At 42.6% G+C, this 23,569-nt stretch overlaps 2 protein-coding genes across 5 annotated transcripts in view; one reads left to right on the forward strand and one right to left on the reverse strand.

Annotated features, from left to right (window-relative positions):
• The window catches only part of LOC311597616 (uncharacterized protein), a 73,153-nt gene extending 60,321 nt beyond the window's left edge, over positions 1-12,832 (reverse strand). For both annotated transcript variants that reach the window (XR_014779279.1, XM_084781884.1), the window contains exon 1: positions 12,738-12,832. The gene's annotated coding sequence lies outside the window, so the exon portion shown is untranslated. The remainder of the gene's footprint in view (positions 1-12,737) is intronic.
• The window catches only part of RDX (radixin), a 58,952-nt gene continuing 47,743 nt past the window's right edge, over positions 12,361-23,569 (forward strand). The window contains exon 1 of one of the 3 annotated variants that reach the window (XM_084781883.1): positions 12,361-12,513. The gene's annotated coding sequence lies outside the window, so the exon portion shown is untranslated. Of the gene's footprint in view, positions 12,514-12,699; positions 12,835-23,569 lie in introns of those variants that run through there. The other 2 variants (XM_084781881.1, XM_084781882.1) reach the window with 2 other exon arrangements.

Below are 23,569 nucleotides of genomic sequence, written 5' to 3' on the forward strand. Positions count from 1 at the left end.
TACTTTGCTCTGGTGCCTTTGATGGTGTTTGATGCTATAAGGTATTAAGAGTTTGCTAAATGAATGGATGGATGGATGGATGGATGGATGGATGGATGGTTAGCTTAGAATTTAAAAAGTAGAGAATAAAAGAACCCCCAACAAAGGAAAAAGCCCCGGGCGTTGGTTGCTGCTCTCAGGGTAGTCTTTAATGTGGTTTCTTCTATGTGAAGAATGAAGAAATGAATGTGAAGATGAAAATAAATCGCAGGCAAGTCAGTTACCCTATGTCCTCTCTTTTGTACCTCCTTTTTTCTTAGACACTGTAGGATGGAGGAATGATACCTTTCTTCTCAGAGGAAGCAAATGTCAGAGGCTTCAGTTGGAGACTAACCATGAGATCAAGGAATTGGATTGCTTGGATCTCAGTTTTACCAAAATGATGGCCCAGAGAAAAGTGGAAACCCCACCAAGACTGATGTAGTCAAGTCAACATTCCAAGAAAATGAGAATGCATGAGTAGCCTACCAAGCCTTTTAGCTACTTACAAGTTTGAAATTTTTGTTATTTTAGTCCTCCATATACCTTTCAGTTTTGAAAGCTCTAAAATTCCCCCAGAAATACCTAAACAGAGTCATTTCCTGTCCAAGGAACAAGGGAAGGTGGGAGAAAACAATGACACCGGTTTTCCCAAAGTGTGGGTGGGTGGGAGTGGGTGTGGGTGGGGCCAAGGTAGTACTAGAAGAAAAGCAGGATCAGACAAGTGTGAGGATAAGTATAAGAATAAGGAGGCTGGAGTAGAAATAAGAGATGTCTTCAGGAGTTTATTAATAGAGAATGGCTCCTCCGAAGGCGCTGCTAGTTTCTAGACAGGAGTAGACGGTGTGCTCTGTAGAGAATACCCATCAGCTCCTGGTGTGCTTTTAAAGAACACTTCCTTCCCCCAGGCATCTTTACATCCTCACACACAGACTTCGCAGCTCGCTCTTTAGTAACCCCCACCTCAGCAAGCATGCAAGCTCTGAAATAAGTGTTTGCCTGACTCTAGATCTGGCTTCCCAGGTTACCGATCCAATTAGTATCTCTATTTGTTTCTTCATAGACAAATGAAGAAGAGAATGAAAGAAAAACAGAAGAAGGAGAGAGGGAAACAGTATGTTCCACCAGAATTTATCATGAAGATGAAATGAAATAACTCCTAGAGGGCAATTAATACATGTGTTGGACTCCTTACTTCTATGACAAATATGAATGGTCCCTTAACTTAGCACTGAGGACAGATATGACTGCAGTGACAAGAGAATGAAAAAAGATAAACACACAAAACTCATGGAAAGGCCAGTGTTGGCAAGTATGATGTATTTTGATGCTAATTACTGCTTGCTGTCTCTGAATCCCAATACTGCTATGTAATCTTGCCTAAAAACATATTTCTATTTGGGCAATAAAATGCCAACACACCTGGGCAGGGCAAATGGGACAGGCGAGGGGGGGGGGGCTAAGGTTCCCAGGCTTTTGGGAAAGAGAAGAAACCAGAAGGAGAAGAACAGGAAGGAGGGAGGAGGCCCCATGCATGAGGTGCAGGAAGCAGCAGATAGCCAGGGTGGGTAGAGATTTGGCCCAGACAAAGAACATTAACAAGTATTTGGGATTATGGATGGAAGGTACTGCGGTAGAAATTATTAGAAACAGATGGCATGGGATTGGGGCCAAGTATGGAATACCTGCCCCAATATGGAGGTAGTTTAGGAATTAATATCTGCTATGCCCCAGGTGAACCACGGGTATTTTTAAATATAACAGGTGCCTGTCTCTTGATTGGTTGCTAGCCGGTTAGAAAATACCACCATAATCATAATTATAGGCTTAATAATAAACATTATTGGGCCATACTGATAAATTAACTGCAATTGGCTGGGATCATGTAGTCTGGCTGTTGGATAGAGAAACTTCAGTGCTCAGAAACTTCAGTGTGTTTATTTACAGATTTGAGCAGAGAAGCAGAGGCTATTGCATACAGTTGAACAAGGCAGAGGGATTATTACTTTCAGATGAACAAGGGGGCAGAGTTTATGGTATAAGCTGAATCAGGAGGCCAGGTTTAGGAGTTTCTGTTGGGCAGCAGTCTTCAGACAGTAGCTGTATGGAGAGAAGGCTACAGTAGACATTTTCTGCGCACAGGATTAATAGCCACACGTGGGCCACAGGGAAGGCGTTGCCATTTTTCTGAGCCTGAGGCTATGGGCTCCCTGACGTGATCATGTTGATATTGACAGCACACATTCACTCTGGACTCCTCCTCTCCATACAAACACCTACAAATGACTGAAAAGAGAGACTCACTGTCATCCATGGTTTCAGAGGCTCTATTCCTCTGGGCCTTAGGAAAGGCAGACCATCATGGTGGCCAGAGTGAGTAGAGGAGACGGCTGCTTGTCTCGTGGTGGCCAGGAGGTAGAGGAAGAAGAGGATACTGAGGACAAACTACCTCCTCTCTGGACACTCCCTCAGTGACATTTCTCCAACCAGGCCCCATCACCTACCTTTTACCTCCCAACAGTGTCGTTGTGTTATAGATCCAGCAGAAGATAAATCCATTGATTAAAGCCCTCAGGATTCAGTTATTTCCCCCGAAGTCCATCAACTGGCACTCAAGTCCCAGGCAACTGGAAATCTATGAGTATGTGAAAGGCATCTCATACCATAATCATGATACCTTGCTACCCAGCTCAGAGCAGGCGAGTACTAAATTCTGCCGTGGTTCTTGTTTTGAACTCATTGTGCAAACATCTTCAGTGTTGGGGCAGGGCGTAGGATGCAGGGGCTCACAGTGAGAAATGAACCTAGATTTATAGTAGTGATGTAGAGATGGTAGGATATCCCCTGCAGCCAGTGCCTCTGAGGTGCCACTTTGTATCTTCTGGCATCACCTATTTTAGGGCCTCAGCCTCTTGTTTTGCCCTCACCACTGCCACTGCAGAGGAACAGCTCTGTCTGTACTCAGACTTCATGGAGATGCTGTATGATGCTGATCTTGCTCTTGTGCATGCTACACACCGACTGACCACCTCTCTGAGGCTTCCCTGTGGATTCTGGGGAGATGCCATGGTAGGCTGTCATTGTCTATGTCTGTCCAACTGGAATTTCAAGGACTGACTTTCTGGCAGAGAGAGAATAGCCCTTAACTGATAGCAGACGGGAGAAGTGGTAGGCTTTCTCCCTGTTCTTCACACTGGCAAATTGTTCTGAGATATGACTGACCACTTACACTCCTCTCTGAGAACTGGCCTTTAGAATAAAGCAGCCAGCTGTGCTTGGCTCAAGTGATATCCAGCCCAGTAAAGAATTGAGCACTGGCTCTCTTTCCTTCCCTCGTTTCAATATCCACTACCTCACTCATTCCTGTTTGCGTGGCTTTTAACTTCCTATAAATAAAAAGCAGTGTGTAAACCTTTGCCTCAGGACTTCCAGTTGATATGTTCATCATAGATATTTCCCTACCATCTACTAAAAGAGTATGTTTCAGCTGGTAAAAGCCTCGTGCTTGCCCTAAGGCCCAGACTTCTCTTCCTAGAGCCAATGCAAATAGCCAGGGGTGATGGTGCATGCTTGTAATTCCAGGGCTGGGAAGGTGAAGACAGGAGCTCTGGGGCTTGCAGGCCAGCCAGCCTAACCAACCTGGTGAGTTGCAGGACATTAAGATACCCTGTGTGTCAAAGAAAGAAAGAAACAAAAAAGAAAGAAAAGGAGGGAGAAAGAGGTAGATGGCTCCTGAGGAATGATACTCAAAGTTTCCTCTGGCCTCCACACGTGTAAGCAAGGATGTGTGATCCCGTTCTCCTCCCTATCACACACAAATAACACTTTCAAAATTCAGCTAAGTGCATGACCATCCAGAGTGAAAACTATTTCATTCCAAGGCAAAACATGGTAGTAAATGTCTATCATCCCAGGAGTTCAGAGACTGAAGCAGATAGGTTACAAGTTTTGTTTGTTTGGTTTTCAAGACAGGGTTTCTCTGTGTAGCCTTGGCTGTCCTGGACTCTCTTTGTAGACCAGGCTGGCCTTGAACTCAGAGATCCTTCTGCCTCTGCCTCCAGAATGCTGGGATTAAAGGCGTGACCCACCACCAGAGATCAAGACTCTACCTCAAAAACCAAAACCAAAGCCAACCAAACAAAAATCAATCAATCAAGCAAACAAAGTAAATCACAAACAGACAAAAAGAAAAAAAAAAACCATAAAAGGCTGCAAAGTTAACCTAATTTGCAGTTACATTTGGTTCTAGAACTAAGAGAAAACCAATAAATAATATATTTACACATAATATATGTATATGTATAGACAGAGGGAAGCAATCTGGGAAATGTCTTGAAAAGAATGTATGTCTCTGTCTCTCCCTCTCCCTTCCTCCCTTCCCTGTCCCCCCCCCCCCATCTCATGGCTTTAAAGGCTGGAGCAGCTGTCTTTAGCCATGAGGTGGAAGGTGCTTGTTGAGGGTGGAAGAGCACAGAGGTGGGAAAGCTAATACACGTAGCTCCAGCTCTAGACTGCTACCCTGGTGTCCAGTGCTGTTCTACCACTGTGAAGAGACATCATGATCAAGCAACTCTTAGAAAGAAAGCCTTTACTTGTGGGCTTGCTTACAGTCTCAGAGGTTTAATTCATTATCATCATGGCCAGAAGCATGGGAATATGCAGGCAAGCACTGGAGAACAAGTTGAGAACTATTATCCTATCAGTGAGCAGAGAGGAGACCAGGCCTGGCATGGGCTTTTGAAACCTCAAAGCCCACCCTGCTAACACACTTTCTCTAACAAGGCCACACCTCCTAATCCTTCTCAAATAGTGCTACTCCCTGATGACTAAACATTCAAATATATGAGCTTATAGGGGACATTCTTGTTCAAACCACCTGGATATCATTCTGAAAAAGAAAAAAAAGTCAAGTCAAAAAATAAATGGGTAATAAATAAATAAATAAATAAATAAATAGGATTTCTGTATGAATAAAATGAGGGTTATGTGGGGGCTGGTGAGACAGCTCAATGGTTAGGAGTACTGACTGCCCTTCCAGAGGTCCTGAGTTCAATTTCCAGCAACCACATAGTGGCTCACAAGCATCTATAATGTGATCTGATGCTCTCTTCTGGCCTGTGGGTGTATATGTAGGCAGAGCACTATATATATAATAATAAATAAATCTTTTAAAAAAATCATCTGGGCATGGTGGCACACACCTTTAAAATAAAACAAAACAACACACACACAAAATGAGGGTTTGTAAGAAAAAAAATAACACCAATTAGGATTTTATATGGTTATCTGTGGGTTTGGAATTTGGACCTAAGGGCTAAGCCTTTTGTTTTTATATTATACTTAATCTCAAAGACCAGCACAGTGAAAACAAACACAACCCTTCCTGGTCGGCAGCCTGGCCTAATCCAAATGTTTTCAACGTAAATGAACACATGCGGGGCTGGAGAGATGGCTCAGAGGTTAAGAGCACTGACTGCTTTTCCAGAGGTCCTGAGTTCAATTCCCAGCATCCACATGGTGGCTCACAACTATCTATAATGTGATCTAATGTGCACTGTATACATAATAAATAAGTAAATCTTTTTAAAAAATGAACACATGCTGCTAGATGCAGTAACCTCCACTGTGGGCCTTGCACTTACCCACTCACAGTCTAGTAGCAAGTCAGCTTTTTAAACAGCTAAACATTAACAGTACAAATAGTGTTTAATATTATAGAGGAAAGGTACATGGAGCTTTATACAAGGGCACTTAACACAGGCTTGAGTTATGACTCAGATTAGAGGCTATAGCTGTCAGCAAGGTGAGTGGTGTGGAGAGAAGTACACAGTCTGGCTGTGGAAGGCCAGGGTGACTTGAGCTTGGAGAGCAAATGCAAATCAATGGCGAGTGATGGGAAATCTACATATGGGTCTGGAGGGAACAGTGATCAGAAAGAGATGTGAGATCAGCATAATTGTAGTGCAACAAATAAACTATGAATGCAGTAATGAGAATTAATTGAATGCGACACAAGTGGACGTGGAAAAATAAGACATTATTAATGGAGTCTGCAACGGCCCAGATGGGAGTCATGTAGCTAGAAAGGTAGATGCAAAAGCTCAAGCCGTCAGGGCCGACTAATAGGCTGGGGTGAGTCTGTGAGGAGAGGAAGGTGTGAAGGACGGATCTTGTATCTTGCACTGAGTTAGAGAGGAAGAGAGGAAGGAAAGGTTTGAGCAAATCCCACTCCAGTTTCTATTTCTGCAAAACAGGGATGACTTTTCACAGACGTACCGTCTGCCTCTGGATTGCTTTATATAATTCAGTTATTCTTTAAAACTAAGGAGTGGCCTATTGTGAGTGAGAATTCCTTCTAGGTAAACATGTTGGTTATTTATTGTTATATAAAAATATACCCAAAACTATAATGATTTAAAAAGAAACTGTCTTAGGTTTTCATTGCTGTGAAGAGACACCTTGACCACAGCAACTCTTATAAAGGAAAACATTTAGGTGGGGCTGGCTTACAGTTCAGGGGTTTAGTCCATTATCATCATGGTGAGCAGCTGAACAGCGCGCAGGCAGACATGGTGCTAGAGGAGCAGAGAGTTCTCCATCTTAATCCAAAGGCAGTAGAAGGAGGCTGCCACACTAGGGCTAGCTTGAGCATATATAAGACCTCAAGGTGCTCCTCCACCGTGACACACTTCCTCCAACAGGCCACACCTCCTAATAGTGCCACTCCCTATGGGCAAGCATTCAAAGATATGAGTTTATGAGGGCTGTTCCTATTCAAACCACCACATTCCACTTCCTAGCCCCTACAGGCCTGTAGCCATAACATAATGCAAAATGCATTCAGTCCCCACAGTCTCAAACTTGTTTAAAAGTCCAAAGTCTCTTCTGAGATCCATGCAATCTCTTAACTGTATTCCTGGAAAACCAAAATGAAAAAGTATTAGTGGCTTATTAAGCCCCACCTAAAGCATTCCACTGCACTCCTAACCCAAAGTCTTTAAGGTCCACATTCTTCCAAACAAAAACATGGCCAGGCCTTCCACAGTAATACCCTACTCCTGGTACCAACTTCTGTCTTAGGGTTTTATGGCTTTGAAAAGACACCATGATTACAGCAATTATTACAAAGGAAAACTTTTTTTTCCCCCCAAAAATGGACAGGGGCTGCTTTTTTTTTTTTTTAACATCTATTTATTTATTATGTACACATTGCTTTGCCTGCATGTACACATGCAGGCCAGAAGAGGGCATCAGATCACATCATAGATGGTTGTGAGCCACTGTGTGGTTGCTGGGAGTTGAACTCAGGACCTCGGGAAAAGCAGACAGTGTTCTTGACCTCTAAGCCATCTCTCCAGCCCCTACAAAGGAAAACTTAATTGGGGCTGGCTTACAGTTTAGAGGTTTAGTCCACTATCATCACGGCGGGGAAACAAGGCAGTGTGTAGGCAGACATGGTGCTGGAGAAGCTGAGAGGGCTACATCTTGATCCACAGGCATTTCTTAATACTGCTATGTTGGCAATCAAATTTTAACACATGGATGAAGACACAGAGCACTGTCAGATCACAGCACACACTGCCAATCCTAGTTTACTCGACTTGTTACCATAAGTCACCAAATACAGCCCACTTAGGGAATTCCATCTGTTAAAGAAATAACAAATAATACATGGAGAGATTTTATTTATATTTTGTAAAGATGAATTTTTATGTTCCTGTGTATTCGTGTGGGTATATGCTCATGTTTACTGGCACACAACGAGGTCAAAAGAGAGTGTTGTATCCCTGGGGCTGGAGTTATAGGTGGTTGTTAGCCTAATGTGGGTGCTGGAAACCAAATCCACTCCTCTGGATGAGGAGCAAGTGCTCTTACCACTAAGCCATCTCTCCAGCCCCATATTTTAAAACACCACACTGAAGCTCTCATCTTCTGTACCTGGCACCACACAAAGTGCTGAGCACCCTCCTCAGTAGTAAATAATGCTGCTGTATAAACAGAGCCGAAAATGTGACCCAAGAGAGTAGCTGTCAAGAAGACTCAGTGGCAACAATCATGGGGAATATTTATCCACTCAGCGTTTTGTTCTTCTCCCTCCCTTCAGCAAGAGAAGGAAAATGCAACAATGCACAAAGCTTATGCATTCACAAACCAGCCACTGTTTTGGTCTATAGTTACGAGATTTTTATGGAAGGTGACTCTGTACATATATGTCCTGTGTATTTTATAGAAGTGTGTAATGAATTCTGTACATTACATTGTTTATATGAGAATCAACCATTTTATGTGAGTCAGAGTGAGAGCTAAAGAATTTTAAAACTTGAAGAGAGCTTTCTGATGTTCTGGTCTGGCTCCCCACTTAGCAAACGAGTGTGCACACATGGGCACCCACACACCCCCCGCAGGTTTCTCACTCAGCTTGAGGCAGAGAGCACGGCTGGTGAGATGACCACTTGCTACTACTATCTGAGATGGAATCAGTCCTCTCTGAGACCTTTTCTAGTCCTGAAAACTCTACAGTATCTTTAAACACTATGTAGGAAAGGCCCCGCGCTTACTTTCTTTAGCATTCCTTGCAAGTAGGTTACCGAATTGTGTGAACATCTTTCAAGGGCACTTTGTAACTTGTTGGTAGGAACTGGGCATAAAGCCAGGCATGCACATTCCCTCTTTTATGCTCTTTCCACTCCATTTATTACTTACTTCTGAAATGTTATTGCCATTTATCACAAACTATTGCCTTCACTATATAAATAGAATGGATTGACTTACAACTTTTACCTTGTCTTTGTTGCCTAATATGCTCCTATCTGTGAACACACAAATTATGTACTTATAAAATCTGACCCTAAGGTAGGGAGAAAATGAAGGCAGGAATAGACTTACGGTTTCCTGACTCTTACTTAGGCACATAGCCTGCATAGTTCAATTGACTGCACTGAAATTTTATAGCTCATATCAGCAATTAACTTTGTGTGGCTTACTTGGCACACAGCATCTGAGATAAGATAGTTTACTTTGTGTGAGTTTACTGAGGGCTATCATGATGGTGAACACATTGAATATGTGTGCTTAAACATGATAATGTGAGTGTCAAGAGCTGTTATTCATAATGCAAAATCTCTTATAGTTGTTTTATATATGCAGGCCTTAAAATTAGTAATATTTCTGAATTGTTACAGTTTTTAAAAAATAGTAAATAATTTTTTAGTAGAAAGCCATTTTAGTATATAAGTATACTCTAAATTGATATCTTATATTTTTATTACATTTATTGGCTTGGACAAAGCCTGTAGCTTTCCGTCTAAAACAGAACAAACCAAAACCAAACCAAAACAAACAAAAAATCCATCTATAAATTATTTTTGTAAAAATGATTTTTCTTCATTTCAGGAAGTACTTTTTTGTATGCTAGTGAGAACAATGCTATAAAACTAGTATTGGAATTGCAGAAATTAAAATAAGCCAGCACATTGTGGCAAAGTCCAGTAAAAGTATACTGTAGACATTATGGTAATAAATTGTTTTAGGTTTTTCTTTTGATATAGGCCATTACTATGTACCTCTGGCTGTCCTGGAACATACTCTGCAGACCAGTCTGGCCTCTACCTACCAAGGGCTGGGATTAAAAATGTGTGCCACTATACCTGGCTATGATTTTTCTTTTCTTTTTTGAGACAGGGTTTCTCTGTGGAGCACTGACTGTCTTGAACTCACTTTGTAGACCAGGCTGGACTCAAATTTACAGAAATTCACCTGCTTTTGCCTCCTGGGCTTATAGGGGTGTGCTACCATGCTTGCTTATGGCTATTATTTAAAAATATTTTATATGCCACTTAAAAACGTATCTTGAGCTTTCCTTTCTGCTGCCGCCATGCCATCCAGACTGAGGAAGACCCAGAAACTCTAGAGTCACGTAAGCCACTGTCACCGCTGCATCGGTAACCACCTCAAGCACCCTGGAGGCCTTGGGAATGCTGGAGGCATGTATCACCACAGGATCACCTTCAACAAATATCTAGGTGACTCTGGGAAAGTTGGTATGGGCCATTACCACTTAAAAGGGAGCCAGAGCTTCGGCCCAACCATCAACCCGGATAAACTGCGGACACTGGTCAGTGAGCAGATGTGGGTCAATGCTGCAAAAACCAAGACTGGAGCTGCTCCCATCATTGATGTATGATTGGGCTACTACTAAGTTCTGGGGAAGGGCAAGCTCCCCCAATTTCTTTAGCAGAAGAGCTGAAGAGAAGATTAAGGGTATTGGAAGTGCCTGTGTCCTGGTAGCCACTAGGGGAGGTTAATTAAATGCTAACATTATATATATATATATATATATATATATATATATATATATATATATATATAATTAATACTTATCTTTGCAGAACAACAAGACTGTTCTAGGAAATTATGTATGGTATTTCCCCTCTGAAGCTGAACTTTTAGAGGCTTGGTTTTGCATCTAATAGGTAATACTGTGATGGAGTTTTTGGTTTAGCTCAGATTTTTTCCTTCAGAAAGAACCCCAGATATGGGATAATGTGTTCTGAGTCATGGACCTTCTTAAAGATCTAATCACCCTACCAAAGCGTTTCAGAGTACCCTCTTTATCTTAGCAGCTCGAATAACGTCTTTTACTTAAGTATTTACTGATAGCCAACTGAAATGTATGACTTGGGGTGCATGCGCTATTCCAGAGTCAAATATGCATTTGGATTTGCCATTCCCTAGCCAGGTTCCATTGACAAATAACTCTTTTTTTGAGGCTCTCCTTTATTCTCTAGCTTATTTTAACGACAATAACTGCTCTCACCCTGAGCCCGGGGTTGCTTTAATCATTACACAAGGTAGTCATGTGAAAGTACTTCATACTGTTCTGAACATAAGGCCAAGAGTGAATGCTCCGTCTTCAGTTGAAAGTGTACCACCCACTTTAGTTTGATTAGTGTACTATATAGGGAATTTGCATAACATTTTTATTGTCCCTATCCTTGCTGCACCCGTAAAGTAAGTACTCCTTTGGTGGGCTCCGAGAACCACATAACCTGTTTGGTTATGAAGCGCGCACCTGCTTCCCATCCTTGAGGAATTTGCACTCTAAAGACTTCTGAGATTAACCTCAAGTCTCTAGGGGTTTTTAAATTGTTTAGTGAGGTCTCTAAGGGGCTACTGTGGTAACTCACAGAAGAGGAAGCCTAGCGAAAGTGATCTGCGGAGAGTTCCTGGAAACGCTACTGTCTCAGAAAGGGAACTCTGAGGCCAGAAAGATGAATAATTTGTTCTATAAGAGTGAAGCACACTCGCCTTTTATTTGGATTCAAAGTTCGTTTAAGTAAGAGATATTAGACACTGCAAACGGAATGCGGCAGGCTAGTTAAGGTTTGTACCGTGGCTGCTTGTACAGTTAAACCAAGTTGTAACTCCAAATCCCAGCAGAAAGTACGGAGGGCTGGCAACACCAAGGTACCCCCCCCCCCCAAGCTAACCTCTCACTCTCTCTCTAGTAAGTGGATACAATGAGGCTAACTTTTCCCAAGTCTAGAATAATTTAGGTTTGGCTGCCCTTTAGGCCCTATTTGCAACTTTTTCTTCTTAACCCACTCCTTCTGCCAAGGGAGTATCCCTGTTAACACCACCACCACCACCACTACCACCACCAAATCCGATCACATTATAGGGTCATACCCACTGCGAAATTAAAAGCAGCCAGCCTTTCCAGCTGCTTAAAATCCGCAAAGTAATGTCCTTTTGCTGCAAATACTGGGCCTATTTCCCCTTCCTAGCCGGGGATACTGATGCCTAGCATCCAACAACACCCAGGAGCGACTCCGTGGGTCTCCCCCGCCACTCCCCGCCTCCTGCTGGGAACAGCTCCACCTCGGGGGCGCTGGAAACGCCCTCCGTGAGTTCCCTGGCACCAGCGGGAGTTTCAAGTTTCCACTCGCGCGGCGGGGGGCGGGGGCTGGGGCTGGGGCTGGCAGCGGGCGCGCGGCGAGCTTCGGGCCGCGCGGCTCCGCTTCGTACACTGCGGGTTTCGGACTCGGGCTGCCCCGTGGCGTCCTCGTCCCCCCCGGGAAGGGTTCGCGGAGGCCCCGCAGCGCGTATCTCCACCCTCGAGCGGCTGAGGCCCACTCGACTCCCGCCCGTGGCGCCGAGCCTCCTTTCCCTCCGCCCGCCCCTACGCCACCGGCCGGGAGAGACGCCCTCGCAGCGGCCGCGGCGTTGGCGCTCGGGCCCCGGCCTCGCCCGCCACTGGCGGGCCGCGGGAGGAGGGGGCGCGGGGCGGCCCCGCCTTCCCCCCCGAGGAGGCGCCGGGCGGCCATATTGCCGAGCTGTCTGCGGCGGCGGCGGCAGCGGCGGCGCGTCTCCTCTCAAGCGTCCCCGGGCTCGGACCGCCGCCTCTCCGCTCCCTCGCTGCCAGTCGCGACGCCCCCGCCGAGCCGCGCCTCAGCCAGCCGGCGGCGGGCAGGGAAGGAGCCGCTCATTTTCGGGGTAAGCCCTGCTCGGCGCCTTCCCTCCTCCGGGGCTCCCGTCCCCACCCCACCCCCGCCCCACTGACTTCCCCGGCCCGGCTGCCGCTCTCCGCGCTGAGGTGGCGGCCAGAAGTTGCCAGGCTGTGGCGCCGCGGCCCGGGCCTTGGCGCGCCTCAGGGACGGGCTCGCGCCTGGCCGCCCGGGAGGCGCCGCGGTCGTTAACGGCCGAGCCAGGCCGCTTACCCGGCGTCTCCTGCCGCGTCGCGCCGTCCGCCGTCGGGCGCTGCGGGTTCCCGCCGCCGTGGACTGGGCCCCGGGCGCGCCCCGGAGGGCCGTGGAGGTGCGGGGGGGGGGTGGGGTGGCGAGCGTGAGTCCGATGCTCCCTCGCTACCCGGGGAGGGAGGGAGGGCACCGCTTAGAACTTCTCCCCCGGCCTCCCGTTTGAAAGTCGGGGTGTTGGATTACTCGAGAGCGTGCGGACGCCCCAGCGGCTTTGGGGCGCCGGGCGGCCGCTCCCGCCGCGCGAGCCCGCGAGGCCCAGGCCCAGGCTCCCTGCCGGCCGTCCATACCTGGGGCTGCAGCCGCTCGCTGCCGGCGCCCTCCCGGGGCCCCTGGACTTGCCGGGACCGCGGAGTCGCCGCCTGCTGCAGTGTTGGCGGACCCCACCTGGGAAAGTTCGCCATTCTGTCTTTCCGTGCTCCCAAACTCCCATCTCCCGAGCTAAGTTTGAAAGGGGGGGTGGGCAGTGCGTTGTTTTCAGTTGAAATAGCGCGTCTGTCTGTTCCGACACAGATGTTTTCTTTAAACGTTGCCCAGGATTCTGGGTGGGTTCCTCCACCCCCCCCCCACTCCCTAGAAGAGAGGTTATTCATCCGAAATGTGTGTTTTAAGAGGTCAGCTTCATAAAGAAATACATCTTAAAGTACAGTTGAGATTTTTGTAAAAGAGGTGTGAGTGCGGTGCCCTGTTGGCTGGGCGGAGGCACCAAGATTTGAATGATGCAAATGTCTAAGATAATAAGGGTTTATGTGATAAAATAGTACTTGGACTTGTACACTGCGGTCTATTGTTGACCGAGCATCTTTTTTTTTTTTTTGGTAGCATACTTACAAGACTATGACGGAGCACAAGAATAAACAATTGCCTTGTTCATTTTGCTGCATAAATAATGGCTTAATCTGCTTGCCAAAACAGCACCATCAGATCTGAAAAGAGAGGCTAATGTTTATGATTGCATTTTTTTTTAATCTTTAGGATTTTGTTGCTTACTTCGGTGTGTATTTTCTTTCATGATAATTTCTTCAACTATGACAAAATGCAGACTCCTTTTCAAATTGTCAGTACGCTATGAAAAGAGCTACACTTTTCTTTGCTTGAACCTCTTTGAATTCCCCTATTTTAATACTGGTTTGGAACAAGTAGTCACTAGCAAGTCTTTAGCTTGTTTACATGCGAAGGAGTTTGATTGTGACACTTAAAAAATGTACTGCCCTTGCCTGTACGGGTCCTACATGCTGTTTTGTTCATCCCTATCGCTTCACACAGGAAAGAGTGTAGGAGGAGCTCAAGATGTTTGCAGAGTAGATTTAATAGATTTTGCTGTGGGAAAAACACGTTGAATCTTAATTTCGTGGGAATTCTGATTGCTCAGGTGGAGATTATATTGCTGCTTTTATGTGTAATGGTTAGAAACAACAGGTTTTGCGTTCTCCTCAGTAATCTCGGGTGAGGGGGAAAGGGGGCTAGGGGGGTGTGGGGGTGGGGGTGGTGGAGGGGGGGGGATGGACAGAGAGGGGGTGGAGGGGGAGATAGGAGCAAGAGCTGATTTGATCACTGGACCCATTCCCAAGAGTAGAATGGAATTTTATTAACTAGTTTTTAATCTCTAGTGAGTGGTTGGAAGATTTACAGATTTATTTCATTTTCATTTCTCAATCTTTTAATATAAAATGTTGAGTGATGAGAGTCCTGAAATTTCATTCATTTTAAATTTAATGCATTTTAACTTGAGCAGTTTAAAAACGAGGTGGTACATCTTAACTCCATCCCCCCCCCCCCCAAGCCAGGGCCTTAAACTATTGCCCCATTGAGGTAGAGAAGATTGAGCTACGCTGATGGCACGGATCTATAGGGCATAGGAAACAGCTTCCTGTTACTGGTTCAGTCTGGGAGATTAAGTCACTCTTTTCTTGGATGGCTTGAACCTTTTACTGCTGCAGTCTGGGAAGTAAGGAAATCACTTCAGGATGGTGCGGCCCCCTGCAGATCCAGAGCTGGTGGTGCTGCTTTACTCTGTTGGTTCATGGCTATGGAGCTGGATTAAGTTGCTACTCTACAACATTATTTTAAGTTTCTTGACCATAGGTGTCACTAGAGGGTATTCTGGGAAAGCCCCAACTTAAGTAGCCAGTCCATGCTCTCAGTGGTGTTGGAGAAAGAGGTAGCCAGTCTGACCTCAGAGAGTTACTCTGTCTCATGTGTTTTACAGCTGTCTCATTCATTAAGTTTCTTTATGTTTCTTAGTATTTTTATTGGATGAACATTATAAATCATTAAAAACACATAAAAGTAATGCAATACATGGTAAAGTTATAACACCAAGAAAGTTAGAAAGCCGTAGAGTGAAAAACTTGTCTTCACACCCCAGGACTCCGCAGTCCTATCCTGGCCTCAGTTTTTCACAGGTAATTAATTGCCTGAGTACAGAATGTGTCAGTGCTCCTGCAAGGACAAGCATAAGCACACCTTACTCCGCTGTGGGTCTCAGGTCTGTTAGAATAAAGTTTTGCTCTAACAAATCCTGACATGATGTTTATTACTTATATTAAACATCAAGAATATTGTACTTCTCAAAATTTCATCATTTGAATGAAATTATGGAATTTGCTTTACAATTCTCAAGTGTTTGTGTAAGTACATGTGCAAAATTTCTTGGTTTATGATTAGGGGTGACTATATTTTTCCCCTTTCCTAAAGTGTAGTATAAATTCATAATAAAAGTTGCTGCGCACGTGAAAGCATGTATGCACTACATCACACACATAAGTACAAAATGTCTGTGACAGGTTTATGATATGGAATAGCAACATATCTATACAATATGTATCTTTTTCCTGAAAACTATTTAGAAAGGAATAGTTGTCTTGGTGATTATTTCTTCCGTCTTTAATAATAGACTCTAGGACCAGCTTAGTGGAAAAGGTGGAAATTATATATGGTTTCCTCCACACTGAACAACAGTTATACATAGCAGTGCTTGCAAATTCATAAATTTGTTTTGTTTGTATTGAGACAGGGTCTTTCTAGCCTTGGCTGACCTGTAATTCGCTTTATAGACCAAGAACTCACAGATTTTCTGCCTCTGCCTTCCGAATGATTAGATTAAAGATGTGTACCACCATACCTCGATAAAATAACCTAGTTTTGATGAACAAGTACTTGGTATACTTTGTGTATGAGTAAGCTTTGATTTTTTTCCTTTAGTTGACCTGTTAAGTATAATATTGCATTTACATGCTTTAAGTTTTATATATACAAAGTCACTAAACTATACATCTAGTGCTGTGATAACCAAAACATGCTGATTACTTTTCTTTTTGCTTTATATACATTGGAAATAATGGTGTAGTAAAGTTAATTTACTTGGAAAGATGATTTGGTAACTGTTTTTGCGTATTAGCTAGTTAAAATCAGTAGGGCAAACCTCCTGATCACATTTTATAAATGAAATTTTATTGTTCAGGTGGTGGTGGCATACACCTTTTCTCCCAGCACGTGGGAGGCAGAGACAGAGAGATCTGAGGCCAGCCTGGTCTACAGTGGAGTTACAGGACAGCCAAAGCTACACAGAGAAACCCTGTTTTGAAAAACAAACAAACAAAAAACCAAACAAAACAAAATTTAAAATTAATTTTTATTGCAACTCGTACATGCTGATTGTTTACATATTTTCGCTGGCTACTTTTGAGCCATGATGGCAAACCATGTGGTTCACAAAACCTGAAATAATCACTCTGCTTTTTTGTAGAGAGAATTTGCTTATCTCCAACATAAAGAAAACCAAGAACAACAAAAAGCTCCAGTGTATTGAAAGAATGTTTTAAACTGGGCCTAGCAGTACAAACCTTTGAGGCAGGGGATTGCAAGTTCAAGGCCAACCTGTACAACTTAGTGAGTTCCCTAGCTCAAAAAAAGGAAGAAAGAAGAGGTGGTGGTGGTTCATTGGTGGGGTACCTGATGGGATTCGGTCCGCATTGTTGAGGTACAGATTGAGCTTTTACTCACAGCATCAAGGAATACCACATTCTTATTTTCTCTGAGATAGCGAGGTAACTAACTTTATAAATTCTACTATCAAGAATTGATATACAGAGTTTTTTTCCTAAATTTCAGGGTTTGTTGTTGTTTTGTTTTTTGTTTTGTTTTTTTTTTGGTTTGGTTTTTTATTTGTTTTGCTTTGTTTTGTTTGGTGTTTTGAGGCAGAGTTTCCCTACCCTGGAACTCACCCCTGTAGACCAGGTTGGCTTGGAACTCAGAGATCTGCCTGTCTACTTACCTACTAGTTAATTGCTTTCAGGAACTTAGGTTTTTTTTTGTTTCTTTGCTTGTTTTTTAAGTTTTAAAAAGTTGAAACTAAGTAAGAGACTTGCAAGTGAATTTGTAAAGTTTTGAGCCTTTACATCATGTGAGATACACTGAGTGAAAGTAATAGAGAATTCTAAACTCTGGCTGGGGCCTTAATTGGCTTAAACTAAGATTTTGATTTCTTTTTTTTCCACTTCGGTTAGCTGTAGGGATGAATTGAGTGTCTTGTCTAGATACAAAGTATCCACAGGAATAAGGAAGGATTCTTTTCTAGAAGCTTCTCCCAAAATGTCTTCTGTTCCTTGGCCAGGCAGGATTGGGGCATGTTCCATATCTCCAGACATTGGCACTGCTAATCAAATTTCTTTCTTTTAATTCTGTTCCATTATTTCCTTAGTCATAACACCAAACGTGTTCTTGTTTCCAAGTGGAAAGAGATCCAGTGTGGTCTGTCATAGATTCATTAATATTCTTAACTTAAAATATGAGCATGCAATTTAACATATTCTGGGTTCAGAACTTAAATTATAAAATGAAAAACATTGATTCTTGTTAAAATATGCAGGACTAAATCCAGCCTCTTGCCAGTTTTTGCAAGTAAAGTTTTATTTGAATACATTGTAGTTCATTTACTTAATTACAAGGAACTGTTGCAACATAGACTATGGCTTATGAAACCTAACCTGTTTATTTACCTAGCTCTTTACAGAAGAAGTTTGCTGAACTTTGTTTTATGGTGTCAGTTATACATCCAGGCAATTATTACAGTGTAGTAAATGATCATTGCATTTAGGCCTGAAAGATGGACAAGATACTGAGGAGTTGTCAGTGTTAAAGAACAGCGCGTGGGCCGTATTGAGTGTGTTAGATGGGACTGAGGCGCATGTCAGCTGGAACTAATAGTAGTGTGCAAAGCTCTGCGGATCTTCTGTCCTGTCAATTCTGGGTATTTCTTGCCTTCTAGTTTTTAAAAATTCAAATCTTTTTGTAAGTTAATAAATTTTGACTTAAGATGTCTGGAGTAGATAGATGTATTTGTCCTTAAAGAAGAATCCTCCCTTCATAAAAGGAACAGTGTGAACATACTACATCTTACCTATGGTTAATTGACAGTGCTCTTTTCAAGTGTGTTGTGCTTGTGGTCTGTGGGCTAATATGCCTCTGGGGATAGCTATGTGCATCCCAACACATCTGTAGACAACATTCCCATGTTGAAGTGTCACACTGATTGTATGGGGGATGGATCAAACTTTGTTAGATGTCATGAGGACTCTGATCTTAAATTTCTTAGGTCCTATATTTAGACAAACTATATAAACTTAGTTTGCTTTTAAGTGGAGGTGTATATAATAGGTTGCTGTGTACACCTCATAAACACACAGCATAATTATAGTCATTATTAAATGTGACATTTACTTTTAATCTTGAATTAAATGAAATCATTGAAATAATTTTGGAAAAAAGATCAAGGACATAAATTTGGAAGACATAAAGTGAGTGTTATTACTTTTGTGTTTGTTGTCCCTTACTGATTCTTACTAGCTTGGCCTTTTTATAGCATTAAAGAGAGAAGAAAATGTTGTCTTTGGCAATAGCCAACAGCTAAATTAAAGTACTATCTGTAAGCCTGGATCATCATCAAAAGCAGCAAAAAAACAACAAAACAAAACAAAAACCCCAAAAAACCAAAAACAACAACAACAACAAAAACAAAAAACAACCAAACAACCAAAAAAAACCCAACCCAGCTATTTGTTTAATCTCTAGTGTCTCAAAATGTGTAAGATGTAGAAGTGTTTGTGAGAATTTCTTAGTTCAGCGTGAGTCTTTGGTTCTTTATTGCTACACTGTGACTTACGCGAGCCTGCCTACCCTATGTGAACATTTCTAAATGTTTTCTACATGCTGTAAAAATGCTGTGTAAAATGAAGACACTAGACTGGAGATGGCTATTGTACATTTTAGCACACATTAGCAAATGATAATGGGTCATTTGCTTTTCTGCTCAGTAACAATATAAATTATTTCCAAAATTTTTAGATCAGAATCCCAATTCAAAGTGAAATGTTATTTTTGTGGTTCTGTTTTGCATTTAAGCTTGAGAACTCTGAATTTTCTCAAAACTTATAATTTTTCTGAAAACATCTTTAAAACAGATTACTTCCACATGAGGAAGTGTCAGATATCTTTAGAATTGCCTATCAGTTTGCAGCTTTGATGTCTTCAGAGGTTGTTTTTCAGCTTGATGGTAGAGAAGCTAGCTTTCTCAGCCAGCCTCTTCTCAGGCCTCCCTTCTGCTGTCTGGGACTAGCTTGCCTGAGCCACTTACCCAAATCTTGCTTTCTTTTCAGAGCTATAGGGGTTGGAATATTCAAGTAGGGTAGGAAAAGGCAGGCAGCTCTGAGGGTTGGAGTATGTCTGTGTCTTTAAATCAGACATTCTGCAGATGCTAAGACAATCTTGTCCTCTGCATTTCACTTGGGAATCATATAGGTTAAAAAGAAAAAGGGATTATTACACCATTAAGTATATATATGTGCATACATACATATATACATATGCCACTTCTTGGTATTTTAAAGGTTTTAAACCTGAGGGTATGTAACCTTGGATGGATAAAGTTGGGATAAAGTTGTATCCTTATTCACATATGAGTGCGGCAGTGTCAGAGATGCTGTTTCCATAAGACTTACCAGGGTCTTCATCGTACATTCAAGTTGTCTCAGTGTAGTATTTATAATGGTCTTTACTTACAAGTCTGATGATTAAATCTAGTAGTACTGTTATTTAAAGTGTTGGAAAAGAAGCACATATATTTGTGTGTTTAATATATCTGATGTAGATTTGTATATTTTAAATTTGATAATTACATTCAAGCATGATAATTTTTTTTGTAATTTTAAGCATTTATTTTATAAGCTTAAACACCTTTGGGAGGTGGTTCATAGTCCTCTCCAGAAAACAATGGATTGAAGTTCCTTTGTCAGTGCCATAACTGTTGATTTGCCTGCCAGTTACCTTACTAATGTGTTGTAAACTTGTCTTTGTTGTGTTACTTCCTAGTTACCCAGTAGGTTGGCCAAGAGTTCTTTTGGAATTTTGTGCAAAGACAACTATTGTGCTCCTCCATAGTTCAAATCCCAAAAGGCTGAAAACAATTACAGTTAGGCCTTGGGAAAGGACTAACTTGAAAGTAAAATTAGTTTGCTGTTAATTATTGAAGCTTCATTCTAAGCCACTCGTAGACTGAACTCCGGAGCACCTGTTGCAGCCCCTGACCTGTTGGTCTGTTGTGCCACTGCTGCAGCCGAGACCCACCGTAGCACAGGGTGGCTTCCGTTGTGTGAGGAGAAGCTATCTATGAATGTTTTCTCTTCATTGTGTGGCATTGTGTTTGTTGACGGGGGTAGTTTATAGGAGATGGGAGACAGCTGCTGCCAGCATCTGTCAGAACTCAAGACTTACTGATGTACAGGCAGTTGTGCCACCAGTGTGCTTCTGAGGGATTTGGTGTGGAAAAGAGGCAGGGCGGGAGAAACTGGAGTGGGCAAACTGATGATGCTAGCAAACCTGCAAGGGAAGCTTTAAAGACACACGAAAGGCAAGGAGAGAGTCATGGTTTTCTGAAGTGAAATTCACCAAAAGTTGATCCACAAATAAGTTTGGCAACCATATAGCTATTTAGAGAAGGAAAACAAAGTTTCAAGTTAGAAATGGAATCCTAGGATGAGTATATGTGTCTTGACTTTTCGTGTGTTCTTTTATTTTTTGTTCTGCTACTAGTGGGTGCTGGTTTTATTTAAAATGTATGATCCTAGAAGGGACTGGGTATGCACCATCCATGTTAAATAGTATCTTGATAGGAAGATTGTTCATTGATCACTAAATTGACTAAAACTTAAATTGTAATTTCACTTGTACATAGGTTTGTCCTAGAAATTTTAAGATAGAATTCCTGTATATGCCACATTAGGTCAGGAAATAAAGTAATGTATAAACAGATTAGTGAAATGCTTTTGAAAGTTTCACATCTAACTTTTAAAACTAGAAACTTAAAAGTAAAACCTCCAGAGAATATCGTGATGGGGACTTACGTAAAAGGAGAGCACTAACTCAATGAAGGACTGAAAATCGGTGGCCACAGAGATCATTGGGTGCTCTAGTAGGACTAGCCTGAGGTACCGCCATCGGGCTGGCAGGGCTGGCAAGGTCTCTACATTGGAGAGTTCGTTAGGGATGTGAGCTCTCTAAAGTGATCAACTTCTTTGACTGAAAATCAAATTTTTAAGAGATTTGCATGTAAGAATAAAAGGATTTTAAATATTATACCATAAAAGTATTAAACATTTTCTTTTTAGTCAAAAAAGGCTTTCTAGGCATGTGATAGATGGCTTGGTGGTTAGGAGCATCGCTGCTCAAAGGACCCAACCTTAGTTCCTACCACTCAAATTGAGCCACTCCCAGCCACCTCTAACCCTGACCTCAGTAAGAACATGCACCCACATGTCAAATAAAAATAAGAAATCTTTAAAAATGTTTCTAATTAAAATACACACCAAAACTCTAAACCATGGACAGATAGAGTATAACTGAGAATGGGACTGGAGAGAGATGGCTCAGCGATTAAGAGCGTGTCTTGCTCTTTGAAAGGACTGGAGTTTGAATCCCAGAACACATACCAAGAGAGCTCACAGTTGCCCGTAAATCCAGTGCCAGGGGATCTGATACTCTCTTCTGGCCTCTGTGGGCACCTGCACACATGTGGCATACATCCACACAAACACATAAATCTTAGAACAGGAGAAGCCTGGCCTGTTGCTCCCGCCTGTAATGCTAGGACTGTGGAGACTGAGGTGGGAAGATTGCCTCATGTTTGTGAGTCCAGGGCTGCCAGAGCTACTGTGTGAGACCTTGTGTCAGACTCCACAAACATACAGACACCCGACTGTAGAAACTTCTGACTAGAGTAGTATCCTTCAGTTAAATGGATGGGAAATTTGAAAACGGAGTCAGAGATTAGATAGGAAAATTTCAGAATGTGTCCAAAAAGAACTGCTGAATAACAAGAGAGTGGATGGAAGGAGAGGCCGTTGCTCGTAGAGTGCTAGAACCCGGGAAAAGCTGAATGTCTAGAAGGAGACGCTCCTCAGGTAGATGTCGGCAGTGTGTGGGGAAAAGTGGAAGCTGTTGAAGTAGAAAGAAAAGTCAGATTAATGCAAAGGCAAATGAATTAGTTTGACGGCTGACCTCTCAGTAGTGCTAATAATCGCAAGAAAAAGAGAAGTAACTTCCAAATGTGGAGCAGGCAATGGTCCACATGGACTTCTGTGTACAGTTAAATTACTGTTTAAGGAGAGAACTCTTCACTGGAAAGATTGAACAGTTCAGGAACTGCTTACCTAATACCAGCCTAAAAACTCATGTAAGTGAAAAATTGACATTTTATAAGAAGTCAGTTGGGAAAACTTAATGTATTTCTGTCAAATTGGTTAAGTAGAGGGAGACTAAAAAAATTAAAAACTTGTCTTAGCTGGAACAAGTCACTACCTGACCCTGCACTATAAGGTTTAAATATTGAAACAAATGCAGAAACAACAAAATTAGCATTTTGCCTATAGACCTAAACCTCTCAAATTTGAAAATTTGTTTTGTTTTGTTTTGTTTGTTTGTTTTTTCAAGACAGGGTTTCTCTGTGTAGCCTTGGCTGTCCTGGACTCACTTTTGTAGACCAGGCAGGCCTCAAACTCACAGAGATCCCTCTGCCTCTGCCTCCCAAGTGCTGGGATTAAAGGCCTGCACCGCCACTCCCAGCTCTAATTTGAAAATTTAAAGTGGAAAAACAGTAGCATAACACATTCTAAAATGGTGGTTAGAAATTGTGATTGGAAACTGAACATTTAGTGCTTAATGATGAAAGAAGTGTGTATAAAAACCAGAGCCATATCAGGCATGTTGGAGTGGACAGAGGGTGATTGAGAATTTGAGATCAGCTTGGGCAGTTTAGTGAGTTCTAGATCATTCAGGGCAAAGAATTAGAGCCTGTCTGAAAAAAACTAAACACCAAAAACAACAACAAACAAAACCCCTAATCCACTGACCTTGCAACAAAATGGTATAGCTTCAAGCATATGGCAAGTGTTTTTTCCCTTCTAGAAACAGTCCCCAGAAAAGGGAAACTGTATCCTTTTATTGCAAGATGCTACCTTCATTTAGGACATGCAAGTTTGACTTGAAACTTCTTTAACTCAGGTGTGTTTGGAATGCTCATGGGGCTTCTCTGATAAGCGATTTAAACTGAAAAATAGGCAAAGAAATTCAGAACAGAAAAGCCGAACAGAAAAGCCAGGCTTGGTAGCTAACACCTTTAGTCTAAGCATTTGGGAGGCAGAGGCAGGTGGATTTCTGAGTTTGAGGACTGACAGAGCTGTTCTGTCAGAGAAATCCTGCCTCCAAACAAACAAACAAACAAACAACAAAACTAGAAAAAAAAA

Source organism: Acomys minous, assembly GCF_964271855.1.
Source record: "Acomys minous genome assembly, chromosome: 5".
NCBI lineage: Eukaryota > Metazoa > Chordata > Mammalia > Rodentia > Muridae > Acomys > Acomys minous.